The sequence below is a fragment of the Macaca mulatta genome, chromosome 2 (genome assembly GCF_049350105.2).
Source record: "Macaca mulatta isolate MMU2019108-1 chromosome 2, T2T-MMU8v2.0, whole genome shotgun sequence".
Lineage (NCBI taxonomy): Eukaryota > Metazoa > Chordata > Mammalia > Primates > Cercopithecidae > Macaca > Macaca mulatta.
In genome coordinates this window covers 98900893-98917467 of record NC_133407.1, presented here as the reverse complement: position 1 = coordinate 98917467, position 16575 = coordinate 98900893, and the positions used below count along the sequence as shown (strand labels likewise).

At 36.6% G+C, this 16575-nt stretch overlaps 1 pseudogene across 1 annotated transcript in view; it reads left to right on the top strand.

Annotated features, from left to right (window-relative positions):
- LOC699786 (NBPF family member NBPF6-like) overlaps positions 1–16575 on the top strand; it is a 67903-nt pseudogene that overhangs the window by 31605 nt on the left and 19723 nt on the right. The window contains exon 2 of the transcript XR_013414480.1: positions 13970–14062. The product of XR_013414480.1 is annotated as an NBPF family member NBPF6-like (transcript). The remainder of the gene's footprint in view (positions 1–13969; positions 14063–16575) is intronic.

The window sequence follows — 16575 nt, the reverse complement described above, 5'->3', positions numbered from 1 at the left end:
GAGTTTTGTGGACGAGTCTTTAGGAGTTTTTAGGTAGATATGATATAATCATATCATCAGCAAACAGTGACAACTTGTCTTCCTCTTTATCAATTGGAATGGCCTTGATTTCTTTCACTTGTCTAATTGCTCTGGCTAGGACTTCCAGTACTATGTTGAATAGAAGTGGTGAAAGGGGGCATCCTTGTCTTGTTCTAGTTCTCAGTGGGGATGCTTTCAGCTTTTCCCTGTTCTGTGTAATGTTAGTTGTAGGTTTCTCGTAGATGGGTCTTATTACCTTAAGTTATGTCTCTTCTATGCCGATTTTGCCAAGGGTTTTAATCATAAAGGATGCTGGATTTTGTCAAATGCTTTTTCTTCATCTATTGAGATGATCGTGTGATTTTGGTTTTCAATCCTGTTTAAGTGGTGTATCGCATTTATTGACTTGTGGATGTTAAACGATCCCTGCATCACTGGCATGAAACCCAGTTGATCACGATGGATTATATTTTTTATATGCTGTTGGATTCAGTTAGCTAATATTTTGTTGAGAATTTTTCATCTATTTTTATCGGGAATATTGGTCTGTAGTTTTCTTTTTTGGTTATGTCCTTTCCTGGTTTGGGTAGTAGGGTGATTCCGGGTTCATAGAATGATTTAGGGAGGATTCCTTCCTTCTCCATCCTGTGGAATAGTGTCAATAGGATTGGTACCAATTCTTCTTTGAATGTCTGATAGAATTCAGCTGTGAATCTGTCTGACCCTAGACTTTTGTTTTGGCAATTTTATTTTTTATTTAATTTTAATTAATTAATTAATCTTTTTTCGAGACGTAGTTTCACTCTTGTCATCCATGCTGGAGCGCAATGACGTGATCTTGGCTCACTGCAACCTCCACTTTCAGGTTCAAGTAATTCTCCTGCCTTAGCCTCTGAGCAGCTGGGATTACAGGTGCCCTCCACCATGCCCAGCTAATTTTTGTATTTTCTAGTAGAGATGGGTTGGCAATTTTTAAATTATCATTTCAATCTTGCTGCTTGTTATTGATCTGTTCAGAGATTCTATATCTTCCTGGTTTAATCTAGGATGGTTGTATATTTCCAAGAACTTAATCATCTTATCTAAATTTTCTAGTTTATATACATACAGTTGTTTATAGTAGCCTTGAATAATCCTTTGTATGTTTGTGGTATCAGTAGTAACATCTCTCATTTTGTTTCTAATTGAGCTAATTTGGATCTTCTCTCTTCTTGGTTTTCTCACTAATGGTCTATCAATTTTATTTATCTTTTCAAATAATCAGCTCTTTGTTTAATTTATCTTTTGTATCTTTTTGTTTCAATTTCATTTAGTTCTGCTCTGATGTTTGTTATTTCTCTTCTTCCACTGAGTTTGGGTTTAGATTGTTCTTGTTTCTTCACTTCTGTGAGGTATGACCTTAGGTTGTCTATTTTTGCTCTTTCAGACTTTTTGATGCAGGCATTTAATGCTATGAACTTTCCTCTTAACACTGCTTTTGCTGTATCCCAGAAGTTTTGATAAGTTGTGTCACTATTGTCATTCAATTCAAATAATTTTTAAATTTACGTCTTGATTTCATTGTTGACTCACTGATCATTCAGGAGCAGCTTATTTAATTTCCATGTATTGGCATAGTTTTGAGGATTCCTGTTGGAGTTAGCCAATTTTATTTCACTGTGATCTGAGAGAGTACTTGATATATTTTTGATGTTCTTAAGTTTACTGAGACTTGTTTTGTGACCTACCATACAGTCTATATTGGAGAATGTTTCATGTGCTCATGAATAGAATGTGTATCCTGCAGTTGTTGGGTAGAATGTTCTGTAAATATCTATTAAGTCCATTTGTTGTAAGGTGAGGTTTAAGTCCATTTTTTCTTTGTTGACTTTCTGTCTTGATGACCTGTATAGTGCTGTCAGTGGAGTATTGCAGTCCCCCACTATTATGGTGTTGCCAACTATCTCATTTCTTAGATATAGTAGTAATTGTTTTATAAATTTGGGAACTCCAGGGTTAGGTGCATACATATTTAGGACTGTAATATTTTCTGGTTGGGCTAGTCCTTTTATCAATATATAATGTCCCTCTTTGTCTTTACAAGCTGCTGTTGCTTTAAAGTCTGTTTTGTGTGATATAAGAATAGCTACTCCTGTTTGCTTTGGTGTCTATTTGCATGAGATATCTTTTTTCAACCCTTTACCTTAAATTTATGTGAGTCCTTATGTATTAGGTGAGACTCCTGAAGACAGCAGAAACTGGTTGGTGAATTCCTATCCATTCCACCATATTGTATTTTTTTAAGGATGGCAGGGCATTTAGGCCACTAACATTCAATGTTAGTATTGAGATGTGAGGTACTATTCTTTTCATCATGCTATTTGTTGCCTGAATGCCTTGGCTTTTTTTTTTTTTTTTTCATTGTGTTATTGTTATATAAGTCCTGTGAGATTTATGCTTTAAGGAGGTTCTATTTTGGTGTATTTTGAGGATTTGTTTCAAGATTTAGAGTTTCTTTTAGTAGTTCTCATAGTGCTGGCTTGGTAGTGACAAATTCTCTCTGCATATGTTTGTCTGGAAAAGACTGTATTTTTCCTTCATTTATGAAGCTTAGTTTTGCTGGATACAAAATTCTTGGCTGATACTTGTTTTGTTTAAAGAGGCTAGAAATAGGACCCTAAACCTTTCTAGCTGTAGGGTTTCTACTGAGAAATCTTCTTTTACTCTGATTTTCCATTATAGGTTACCTTTATAGGTTACCTGATGCTTTTGCCTCACAGCTCTTAAGATTCTTTCTTCATTTTGACTTTAGATAATCCGATGACTATGTGCCTAGGCAATGATCTTTTTGCAATGAATTTCTCAGGCGTTCTTTGAGATTCCTGTATTTGGAAGTCTAGATCTCTAGTGAGGCCAGGGAAGTTCTCTTCAATTATTCCCTCAAATATGTTTTCCAGACTTTTGGATTTCTCTTCTTCCCTGGGGACACAAATTATTCTTAGGTAGGATGCTTAACATAGTCCTAAAATTCTTGAAGCCTTTGTTCTTTTTTTAAAATTATTTTTTCTTTGTCTTTGATGAATTGGGCTAATTCAAAAGCCTTGTCTTCAAGCTCTGAAGTCCTTTCTTCTGCTTGTTCGAATCTATTGCTGAGTCTTTCCGGTGCATTTTGCATTTGTCTGAGCATGTCTTTTGTTTCGAGAAGTTGTGATTGTTTTCTATTTATGCTATTTATTTCACTGAATAATTTTCCTTTCATACCCTATATGATGCTTTTGACTTCTTTAAGTTGGAGTTAACTCTCTGGTGCCTCCTCAATTAGCTTAATAATTGACCTTCTAAATTTGTTTTCTGGCAATTCAGAAATTTCATCTTGGTTTGGATCCATTGCTGGTGAACTAGTGTGATCTTCTGGGGGTGTTGAAGAACCTTGTTTTGTCATATTAACAGAATTGTTTTTCTGGTTCCTTCTCATTTAGGTCAGCTATGTCAGAGGGAAGTTCTGGGACTCAAGTGCTGCTGTTCAGATACTGTAGTCCCACAGGGTGCTCCCTTGATGTGGTGTTCTCCTCCTTCCCCTAGGAATGGAGCTTCCTGAGAGCTGAATTGCAGTGATTGTTTTTGCTCTTCTGGGTCTAGCCACTCCGTGGAGCTACTGGTCTCTGAGCTAGTACTGGGGAGTATCTGCAAAGAGTCCTGTGATGTGAGCCATCTTCAGGTCTTGCAGCAGTGGCTACCAGCACCCACTCTGGTGGAGGTAGCAGGGGAGTGGAGTGGATAGACTCTGTGAGGGTCCTTGGTTGTATTTTTGTTTAGTGTGCTGGTTTTGTGTTGGTTGGCCTCCAGCCAGGAGGTGGCACTTTCAAGAGTGCCTCACCTGTGATACTATAGGAAGGAAACAAACTTGCCCTAGGGTCGCCTGGTTAAGTATTCAAGTTTTCCAGGTGGTGGGCAGGGCCATAGAGCTCCCAAGAGATTATGTCCTTTGTCTTCAGCAACCAAGGAAGGTAGAGAAAGGCCACCAGTTAGGGGCAGGGATAGTTGTGTCTGAGCTCAGTTACTCCTTGGGCAGGGCTTGCTGCAGCTGCTGTGAGGGATAGGAGTATGGTTCCCAGTCCAATGGAGTTATGTTCTCAGGGGATTATGGCTGCCTCTGCTGAGTCACACAGGTCACCAGGGAAGTTGGAGAAAGCTGGCAGTCACAGGCCTCGCCACGCTTCCATGTATCCTGCAGTCCTAAAGGCTAGTCTCACTCCCACCATGCCCCCACAACAGCGCCGAGTCTACTAGGGCAGCCAGTGACCAGGGCTGAGAACTTGCCACAGGCCACCAGCCTCCCCACTGAGAAAGCAAGCCAACTCACCATTTTTCAGTGTTTCAAGGAAACTGCAGTGGTGATACAGTTCCTTTGAAGGGTCTGTGGTATGCTTTCCTGGTATGTTGGTGTCATTCTTAGAGCAAAAGTTCACTATGTGAGTCTCCACACGCTGCTTTGTCTATCTGAGTGGGATCTGCAAGCTAGTTCTTCCTCCTATCTGCCATCTTCCAATAGATCTCCAAAGCTTCCTAAATACTAAATTAAGCCTAGACATATTGTAAAATAGGATGCAAGGTGTATAATAAAAATCTAAAGATATTATACAAGATTTCTGGACATTTTGAAATTATGGTAAGATCTAGAAGCCATGCCTCCAAGACCCCTGAGTGTATGAGTTTGTTCTTTACTATTAAGAACAGTGAAAATTCTTAATAGGTCTTCAGTGAAAATTAAGAAACACATTCTAAGAGCTTCACTTATTTCAGGTGATCCTTGCTGCTGTGAGGAGAGAAAGAATCCCAGACATCATCAATGCCTACATTTTATATTGCACAGATGTTGCCCTTGTCATCTGATCGTGTCACTGGCCCTTTTCCTGAAGACATTCTAGATATGGTGTTTGAGAGGAGGTTGCAGAGTTTGCAGAAGTTCTGGAGGATTTTTTCTCCCCTAGCTGACATTCAAAGAGAAATTTTTTTTTGCTTGGTTTACAAGAAGGTTGATGTCTCATTAATAGTGATGACAGATTGCAGGAGCTCTAAGACAGCCTCATGCCAAATTTGAAACAACCAATATGTTAATGAAATCATTTAATCTGTAATTACGGCATGTAATGAAAGGGACTGGTGGCTTGGCATTGGCATTTACAAGGTGATCACCATGATATGTTTCTATGAATTACAGATTCAGCAATGTGTGTAGTTTATGAGCAATGAGAGAAAATGATCCATCTGGTCAGTTTCTGAAACTTCTTGAGACAAGAGTAATGTCTTTAATCAATCCAAATATAAAAATTACACTATTGAGTTATTTTGCTCTTCTGCAAAATATATTAGTTATTGTCATATTTCTCTGTTCCTTAGCATTTCCTCAAGGATTTGAGAAACAGAGGGGGTAACACTCTTCAGTTTTGCTGATTATAAATTCGTTAATTTGCAAAGATGTGACAGATGTGGTGCAATTATTTTTCTGTTACAATGCAGAGACAACAGAGCCAGGGCTTTGAGTGTACTGCTTGCACTGACTTTGAAAAATTACTTGAGTTACCTTTTACTGGTTAAGTCTAGAGCCACAATTTGGCCCTAAATAAGACTGCAAACAGAGCATCTGTGAGATTCCTATGAACTCTAGGTTTTTCTATCACTTTTCACAGTGGAATGCAACCTCTCTCTGAACTCTTGTTGCATTGATTTCTGTTTCAGTGGGTCATTAATTGTGCTCGCAAGCTATTTATTCCTTTATGAACACCTTAGAAAGATCTCATGTGTCAGTCTTTATAATCACATGTATGTGTTATATTTGGGTCTACAAGTCAATATATATTTAACAAATCCATGTTTACCGTGACTTTTGGTGTTTTTATTTGGAAGGTGATGATAATAGTATTAATTTTGGTGGTCATGAGGATTACATGGTCAGCAAGTGTGAAGTACCAGCACATTGGTGATCAATGTCAGCTTAAGTGCCTTCTTTCCATCACTGTACATATCTGGCAGGTTCTTTATGGCAGGGAAGGGGTCTTGCATGTAACTGATGCTCCCTTGGTTTTTATGGGTGTGGGGTGATGCCCAGACTTAATCAAACCAAGACTGTGAACTTGTACGTTGAGCATCAACAGAACCAGACAAGTATTAGCTGCATATCATTGTTGTATGGGTTACATATACATTTTCTATTAATATTTCATATTCTTTAAAAATCCACATTTTGAGGAAGAAAGTTATAATTTTGTCTGTCAAATTTCAGCTACTCTTATGGCCCTCAGGTGCACTGCTCTTTGTATTGAAATTTTATCTATATGATTCTGCTAGATTTTAGTGTTACAGCCAAGATGTGTGTATTACAGATGCTCTCTGTGGGTAGCCAGAATTCACAGGGGTGGTAGGCTTGGCACTGGAAACCAAACCTGTTTCTTCTACACCTGCCTCACCATTCTCTGATTGTCTATTTGGGGGATGTTTGAGTGATTTGGGCTGGATAACATGTAGCCAGGTGATCTACAGATAACACATTTTTTTTTTTTTTTGAAACAGGGTCTGTCTGTGTCACCCAGGCTGGAGTGCAGTGACACTATTGTAGTTCACTGCAGCTTCAACCTCCCAGGTTCAGGCAATCCTCCCACCTCAGCTTCCCAAGTAGCTGGGACTATAGTCATGCAACACCATGCCTGGCTAATTTTTTAAGTTTTTGTAGAGATGAGGCCTGTCTATGTTGCCCAGGCTGGTCTTGAACTCCTGAGCTCAAGTGATCCTCCAACCTCAGCCTCTCAAAGTGTTGGGATTACAGGCATGAGCCACCATGCCTGGCTTGGAGATAACACTTAATAAACCTTAGTATGACCTCAGTATTCATGAATACTTTTCATTCCAGCATAAGATAATGTCTAATAGTCATGACCTAGTTCTGGAGTTTATAAAAATATTAGGTCAATTGATATTTTTAGAAAGAGCCACCTCCTCTGTTATTCTTAGAGAAATAACTATTGATGTCAGCACAGATACTATGATAAATATGTTAATTGCAGCTTTGTTTATAATAACAACAACAAAAATTGTAGTTATGCATAATTGTTATTGAGATATCAATCTCTTTGGAGCCTATGCAAAAGAAATTATTCCACTTCTCCATGTCAGTCTGAAAGAAAATCCTGTGAAACCACATCAGCCCTGCAAACTTCTGGCAGGCACAACATCTGGAATACCTCATGAAAATGGTCAGTGGAAGGGGCAGAGGAGAAAGGACTGCATCTATAGAGTATGAAAGTTACTCCTGGCACAATAGTAGCCCCCTTTAATGATAGAAAACAACCATAGAGGCATGTCTTTCCGATGTTCTCAGTAATAACTGCAAGAATGAATGTCTACACCTAGGTGATGAGGAGGTAGTGTGAGGGTGGTCTGGAGTCAAGCGGATATTTTCCACCTGAATTTAAAGATTTCCTAGAGGTCTTAGATTTTATCTTTAAACATTAATATACATTCTGTGTTTTACTCCACAATAATCCATCCTTTATTTTAATATATAAGAAATTTGAAGTTACCGCTTTTAGTGAATTTGGTGCCCCAATAAACTCTGCTGTTTATTATGGACTTTAAGGAGCCTATTGCCTTAAAGTTTAATGTCTGAAGTTGGGTGCAACTTATCTTTTCTTAGACATACTTTCTGTCACTTTATCTTAGAAATAGGTGCTCTGATGATTCCTGAGGAAATGGTAGCTCCTGATGAGGGGGTAATGCCAGATAAGCAGCTTGAAGCAAAGGGAGCTCCCAAGAGTAAATGAAGAGATGAAGAGGGAGGATGGGGGTTGCTCTCAGGAGCACGGAGGCAACATGTCACACACAGTGGCCTGGGTCCTGTTGAGGCCTAGCCTACTCAGTTCTGTCCTAGCAAGAACATGGCCACTCTCACTGCAGCCAGGCATGGACCTTGGAAGAGAATCTGATTCCGGGAAATGAGGTGGGTACAGCACAGATAATATGTAAGGATCAGTTCACCATTCTAGCCGTAATAACAGACAGAATGAGCAGAAACAGGACCTCTGTAATAACAGATGGAATGAGCAGAAACAGGACATAGTCCAGGTATGTAGGGCTGTCTTGAAGGCAGTAAGAAAGCAGGGCTCAGTCTGTGTGTCATTTGGGGCCAGAGCAGAATTTCTGTCTTGGTTCTGGATACCTCGATGGAATAGAAAAACTGAAGCACTCAGGAGACCCTTGCACAGGGGACCACATGGGCAGGCTGGCCTTTTCTGGAGGATGGGATACTATTCATTTTTTGTGTACAATCAGGGTTTTCTACTTTAAAATGAAGATCTAGAAAAGATGATTTCCCAACTCCATTGGCACGAAAGCTGTTGACAGCCTCTGGACTTGTCTGATGTTAGGATAAGTAATCAGGACGGCATTAGGACTGAGATCAGGAACTGATGCTGTGTGCAAGGACTAATGAGGGCCAGCAGAAAGGGGAGGAGGAGAGAACCAATATTAAAAGCATAAGCACAATCTCACAGGCAAAGGAGTTTGAGAGTAATCACTAGTCAAGAAGTACTGAAAAGATTACTCAGAAGTGACATTCGTGGCTGTCTGTGTTGTCAAAAATATATGAGAGTTGCAGAGCTTTTAGCATACTTTCAGCTTGGTCAACATTTGGTTAAGAATGCAAATGTTCAGGCATAGATTTACTGTGAATGAGTCACACACAAATGAATGAGTTTGAAAAGCGGTTTAAAATTTTTCAGATGTTCGTAGTTCATAGAATGGCTTCATCTTTCAAGGAGGTAGATAATTCTTCACTTGTTTTTAATACAAAGAAAAATGTGGGTTCCTTTTTAAGTTCCCATGCCTTATTGATATAATTTTCAATATAAAATATATTTAGACAAGTAATGGTGAGAAAAAATGAGATGCATGAAGTAGGTAGTCAGAGTCTTAGGAATTTATGACTTCATGAAATTCGTTTGAAGTCACATAATTGCATTTGTCAATATTACATAAGAAAACTATGCAAAATGATGCGAGAATCCTGAAATTTTTTAGATGAAGATAAACATTCAAATACTGTATATAACACTATGTAAAATAGTATATTTTGTTTCTAAATATTATGTAAAACATTCATTTAACTAAAAATGGGTTTTTTTTTTGAGACAAGCATGAAAAAAAATTGTATGTAAGTTCCTTGATGCTCATTGTGAATGTCTAACTGACTAATTTTCTGTGTTTTCACATTTCATTCTTTAGAAATCTAGCATCTGATTCCAGGATAAACACTGTAACCTTTATTGAGCAGAAATATTTGATGGTCCTGAAACAGCTTTTATTCTCCTCTGCAAGAGATGTCTGCTGGATGTACAGACTTTCCAGCTTACCTCTTTCAGGGCTGGCTTAAATTTGGAGAGTACTAACCATATTCCCTAAAGAAAGGTTCAAATTGTAGAGTTTCCTCTTTTTGCTTTTTGTAGTAAGCCAGTAAATTGCTTGTTCTACTCTGATGTTTTGGGGAGAGGCATCATCATCATCATCATCATCATCATCATTTTGATCATAACATCAATCTTCATAATTTAAAAAACTGGACAGATTTGTTTACTCATATATTTATATATTGATGTAGTCTTGTGTTATATGTTGACTGGTCACAGAATCAGCTTTAAGTAGTTGCTGACATCATAGGGATGATGAAAGTGTCAGGCAATTCTGCAAGCACACCAAGAAGAATGTGATTGGTGCAAGGCAGAAGTCTTGAACCAGCTCAAATGCTTTCTAAACATAAGCTGATAAATGCAAGCAAACAAACAAGAGTCGTAGTAGCAAGAGATGTACAAAAACAAAACAAAACAAAACAAAACAACACAAAAACAACCCAGGGTTCTAACAGAGATAGGAAAGATGATAGTTTCGTAATATTATGTGGGGGAAACCAACTCTTCAAGTTTGTGCTAAGTAGCTAATTAATGTCAGATTTTAAAAACCCAACGGAGAATTCTGCCTGAGATTGTTGCTGGTATTGTCATTGTCTCAATATTTTGCTATTTCCATGCCTAAAAGAAAGCCATCTTTTAATAAAGCAAAGGTACTTCTCACACTTCAATTTCAATTTGACTTGCTCTGCTATAAATAAGATGTGACCTGAGTAGTGTACCAGGAGTGAATTTTAGCTGGAATTGAGCTTTAACACAGTCATTTGCTGGGTAGCTATTCACAAGGTAATGTTTCTGAGCCTCAGATTCTTCCGTATTCAATTACTGTTTGGTTTATAGGGCCGATTACGTGGATCAAATGAGATACAAAATGTAAAAGCATTTGGAAAACTCAAACAGTATTCACACATGAGTATTCACACATAATCATTTGTCTATTCTGGTAGATACATATTTTTAACATTCCTTACTATTCACTTAAAAATGTTCTTGAATATTCTCCAGATTAATCTGAAATTATTTGGTTAAGTTTTCCAAAATATTTGTTTCTATATTAGAGTGTATTAAATTTGTATGTTAATTTGGGAAGGATTGATATCTTGACCACAATAAGTGTTTTAATTTAGTAACATGATATATTGATCATTTTTATATCTCATGACATAATTTTTCTGCTTATTTATTTTATACTTGAAATTGATAATCTTTGTTTTTAAGCTGGAAATTTAATTCCTTTACATTTACTGTATGTATGGATGTATCTGAGTTTAAATGTGCTACATATTTTGTATTTTTTATTTGTTATACTCATAGTCCTATCTCCTATTTTTTTGTTTAAGTATATTTAAAATTCAATTTTCTCTTATTTGAAAGTTATAGAGTGTTTCTGTTCTTTTGATGGTCACTCTAAAGATCATTACTTTATCAAATTCTAAACAATACTGTTAACTTATTCCAGAAAAAAAAAGGACCTGAGAAAACTTTAACTCTGCTCACCTGACTGATAATGTTACAAGAAATACTGAACTCTTTTCATTCCCCGTTGTACATTTTCTTAACCCTCTCACCTCCTATTTGTGGAAACCGGCCCCGCACTCATGCACTCATAGTCTGAATGCGTGAGTGTGAGGAGGCTAATGACCATTTAGGGATAGAAGCTGCTGAATTATTACTCCTGTTTTCTACCCTTCACTTGCACAATTCTGTGGTGCATTCATTTTACTTCGCTTCTCAGAAAGCCTGGTGAGATTGAGATCCAGTTTTTCACAGAAGAAACCTGGTTAAGAATAATTCATCTTTTGGTTTTCTCTCCTTTCCTGTTTTACTATCCCTAGTCTCCTACTCTCCTCTCCTGAAAATAAATTGCATGCAAGGCTGTGTTTCAGGCTCTATTTTCCAGGGGGCGTTATGGGCTAAAGCGCCGTGTGCTTTAGATATAAGACTTAACCTCATATATTGACCTTTGTTCTTCATTTCTTTTGCACATCTAGGACTGCCCTGGGGAATTTTGACATTCACAGTTCAGGCAGAGAAAGAGGAAATTTAAAAAGGAAATAGTAAAGAAAGAATATAAACTATCTTTATTTGCAGATGATGTGGTTCTATACATAGAAAATTCCAAATAATCCACATACACACAAAAACTACTAGAGTCAATCAATTAATTCAGCAAATTTGCAGCATGCAAGATAAACAGACAGAATTACTATACACTAGAAATGAACAACCTGGAAATAAAATTAATAAAACAATTTCATTTACAATAGCACCCATAAGAATAATATAGCAAAAAATAAATGTATTCAAGATGGAAAAATACTTGTTCATTGAAAACTATAAAATGTTATTGAAAGACATTGAAGACATAAATAAATGGAGAGACATCCTGTATTTAATAAATGGAAGAATAAGTATTGTTAAAATGTTTATGCTGCTCAAAATGATCTATAAATTCAACACATCCCTATCAAAATTTCAATAGCATTTTCACAGAAACAGAAAAAAACAACTCTAAAATTAGAACGGAACCACCAAAAGCCCAGAATAGACCCAGCACTCCCAAGAAAGAAAAAGAAAGTTGAAGGTATCACACTGTCCAGTTAAAATTTATATTACAGAGCTGTAGTAATCAAAACCATATGGGATTGGCGTGAAAAGAGACCAGCGGACCAAATAGCTGAGCAATAGACCCAAGCAGATACTGTCAGCTACTTTCTGACCATGTCCCCAAGAACACACAATGGGGAAAAGATAGTCTCTTTAATAAATGTGTTGAGAAACTGGATATCCAGATGCAAAATGATGAAATTGGATCCTTAGCTCCTAGAAGAAAACCACAGTGGGCTGGGCACTGTGGATCATGTCTGTAATCCCAGCACTGTGGGAGGCCAAGGCTGAGGAATCACTTGAACCCAGGAGTTTGAGAACAGCCTGGGCAAATTCTCAAAATATTGAAAATATGACCCAGCAATCTCTCTTCTAGGCATATATCCAAAGGAAATGAGATCAATACCTAGTAAAAATATCTTCACTGCTATGTTCACTGCAGTGTTATTCACAATAGTGAAGACATGGAAACAACCTAAATGTCCATCAACAGATGACTGGATAAAGACATTGTAGAATATAAAGTGAAATGTTATTCAACTTTTACAAAGAAGAAGATCCTGTAATTTGCACCAAAATTGAAGCTGGAGGACATTATGTTAAGTGAAATAAACCAGACAAGGAAAGAAAAATATTGAATAACCTCTCTTATGTATGGAATCTAAAAAAGAAAATAAAAAGTCAAATATATAGAAACTGAGAATGAAAGAGTAGTTATCAGAAGCCAGGTTGGAGACATGGAGGGGGGAAATGGAGAGATGTTGGTTCAAGAGTACAAAGTAGCTATTATGTAGGAGGAATAAATCCAAAGATATAAAGTACAGCTTGAGGAATATAGTTAATAATAGTGTATTGTATACCAGAAATTTTCTAAGAAAGTATATTTTAGGTGCTCTTACTATATACACATAAGGTAACTATGTGAGATGATGTATATTCTAAATTGTTTATCTGTAGTTATCATTTCATTATGTACATGGGTATTAAAATATCATGTTGTACACCTTAAATTTATATAATAGAAATAAAAGAGCCCAAAGTCTCTCAAATTAGATAATAGACTTAAGTATAAACCTTGAAACTTCAAACTTTCTAGAAGAAAAATAGTAGAAAATCTTTAAAAATATCTAAATGACCAATAGGCACATGAAAACCAAAGTTGCATATTACTACATACGTAGTAGAATGGCTAAAATGAAAAAGACTAAAAATAGTAAGTGTGTGAGAATGCAGAGCAACTAGAAATGACCTACATTTTTCATAGAAATGTAAAATAGTAAAACTACTCTGCAAAACTCTGTTTCAGCTTTTCATTCTTTCAACCAATTCCACTCTTAACTGTGTATACCCAGGAAAAATGAGTGCATATCTTCACTAAAAGAATTATACAAGAATATGCAAAGTTATTTTGTACATGATAGCCGAAAAGTAAACCTGTCTACCATCTGAAAAAATGATAATCAAACTGCGCTAATCTTACAATAAAACATTACTTTGTCAAAATAAAATTAAAGAAAAACACAAACAAACAAATTAGTGGCACGTATAACACCCCCGAGATTGAATCTCAAAAGCAGACGCAGAGTAAGAGAAGTCAAAACAAAAGAGAGTATATTCTATGATTCCATTTTTATGATGCATAAGAAACAAAATTATGACCCCTACTATAGTTTGGATATTTGTGCCCTCCAAATCTTGTGTTGAAATTTGATCCCCAATGTCGGAAGTGGCCCAATGGGAGGCCTTTGGGTCATTGGGATCCCGCATGAATAGGTTAAGGCCCTCCCTGGAAGTGGGTAGTAAGTTCTTGCTCTTTTAGTTCCCATGGAAACTGGTTGTTAAAGAGCCTGGTACCTCCCGTCTCTCTCATGCTTCCTCTCTCATCATGTGATCTCTGCCCACACCAGCTTCCCTTTGTTTTTCACCATGAATGGAGGCAGCCTGTGGCCCTCATCAGAAGCAGATGTTGGCTCCATACTTCTTGCGCAACCTGCAGAATGGTAAGCCAACTAACCCTCTTTTCTTTATAAATTGCCCAACCTCAAGTGTCCCTTTATGGCAACACAAATGGATTGAGACTTACAAAATTCAGAATACATTCTTTATTCAGCGGATCAGTATTGACTGGCAAGGAGAATGTCAGAACTTTTGGGCGTGGTGGAAAATGTTCTCTACCTTGATCTTGGTGGTACTACACAATGCATAATTATGTTAAAATTAATTAAGCTGTATTCTTAAGTTTTTTGGCATTTTGTTGTATGCAAATTATACCTCAATTAAGAACTGTTCTCAGAAAAAAAATGATAAAGACTCTTGAAAAGTGACAATTGAGAGAAGTTAGGTAACAAATACTCAGTGTATAAATAACAGGGATTCCTTGAGAAGAAACCAAAAACAATGGAATAGAACAAACACAAAAAAGCATAATGGAAAAAGATTTTGAAACGTGAAGGTTTGAAACAATATAAAAATGACACATTATTTCCCTGGGAAAATCAGTCTAGAACCACAAACTCTGAGACTTATTCCAACAGAAGCACTATCATTCAATTTGATTTAATGGTACAAGGTTAGTTTTGAAGGCCAAACAGAACTGGTTTCTAATGCTTATTCCTCAACTCACTAAATTTGTGACCTAGGAAAATTTTGTAACTTTTCTGAGTTTTTTCCTCATCAAGAGAAGGATAATACCTGTGTAATAAGATAGTTTAAATAACAGAAAGAAATATGATCACATGACAGTGTACATGAGCCATAGTTAGTTGTTAAGAATATATTTACTCTGAGTTCTCTTTTACCCACTTAAAAACATAGACAAACAATGGAAAAAAAAAAAAAAACAGAAAAATGTTCCAAAATAAATATTCTTCCATAATTTCTAGAAGGAAGTTACAATACACTAAAAAGAGTTAGAGAGGACCTAGTTTGTACTGAGCAACCTTCCCCAAACCCTGAAGCAGGTGTAATCTTTATCTAACACCAGAGATGAAAGTCTTGACTATATCCAACCCCTACAGTCCCCTTTGTCTAGCATTGACAGAGGAAGTCCACTCTAGCCTTAGAAAAACATGGGTGCCCAAGCGTTCCTCAAAGAGGCACTCAACTGTTCAAATTTAAAGATCTGGAGGAATATGTCAAACTGGTTTGGTTTAAGGCCAAGCTGAACTACATGACCAGGCTACTCACCTGAATCAAAGTCAGTAAAAGGGTACCATTCCCCAGAGCTCTGTTGTAGGACATTGGATGCTCCAGAGAGGGGGTGGTGGGCATAGGAATATCAATCAGAAGAAACATCAGTCAATGGACCCAAGGCGTAATTAAATTATGTCCACCTTTAACTAAAACCCAGGAAAGTTCTCATTCAAAAACTGATATTTTAAAGAAAACCTAGCTATAAGTCTTTATGACTTTGGATTAGGCACTGGTTTCTTAGATATACACAAACAACCCCAAATAGATAAATTCAACGTTATTAGAATTTAAAAATTTTATACTTCAAGGGACATTATCAAGGAAGTGAAAAGATAATACACATAATGGGAGAAATATTTGCAAATCATATATCTGACAAGGGTCCTGTATCCAGAATATACAAAGAATTCTTATAACTGAGCAATACAAAAAACAAATAACTCAATTTGACAATGGGAAAATGCGTGTGAATAGACATTTCTCTAAAGGATACATATGAATGACCAATAAGCACATGCAAAGATGTTTAATGTTATTTGTCAGTAGGAAAATGTAAAGCTAAACCAAAATAAGATACTGGGGAGATTGTGGAGAAAATGGAATTCCTATAATTGCTAGTGGGAATATAATATGGTGTGGCCACTGAGCTTGGAATACAATTTGTTAGTTCCTCAAAAAGTTAAATATAAAGTTGTATAGGATGCAGCAATTACATGCCTAGGTATATAACCAAGAGAACTGAAAACAGATGTTCACGCAAAAACATGTAAAAATATTCAAAGCAGCATTATTCATAATAGTTAAAAGTGGAAACATCCCAAACAACTATCACTTGATGAATAGATAAAAAATGTGGTATATGTTCCATAAAAAATGGAATATTATTTGGCCATGAAAAGAATTGAAGGACTGACACAAGCCACCTCAAGGATGAACTTTGAGAACATTATGCTAAGTGAAAGAAGCCAGATGCAAAAGGCCATGTAATGTATTATTCCATATATGTGAAATTTCCAGAGCAATTAAATTTATATAGAGAGAAAGTAGATTAGTGGTTCCTATAAATTTATGGATTGCAAGAAGTGGGAGAATGACTGCCAATAAGTATGGGCATTCTTTTTAACATTACAAAAATTTTCTGGAATTAGGTAGTGGTGATGATTGCAAAACCTTTTAAATATAGTAACAGACACTGAATGGTATGCCTAAAAATGGTGACTTTTATGATATACGAATTATACTTTAGTAATAACAGCAACAACAACAATAATAATGTAAGTTGTCTTTCCACATTTCTCTGCCCAGTATTTTCATGAAAAAA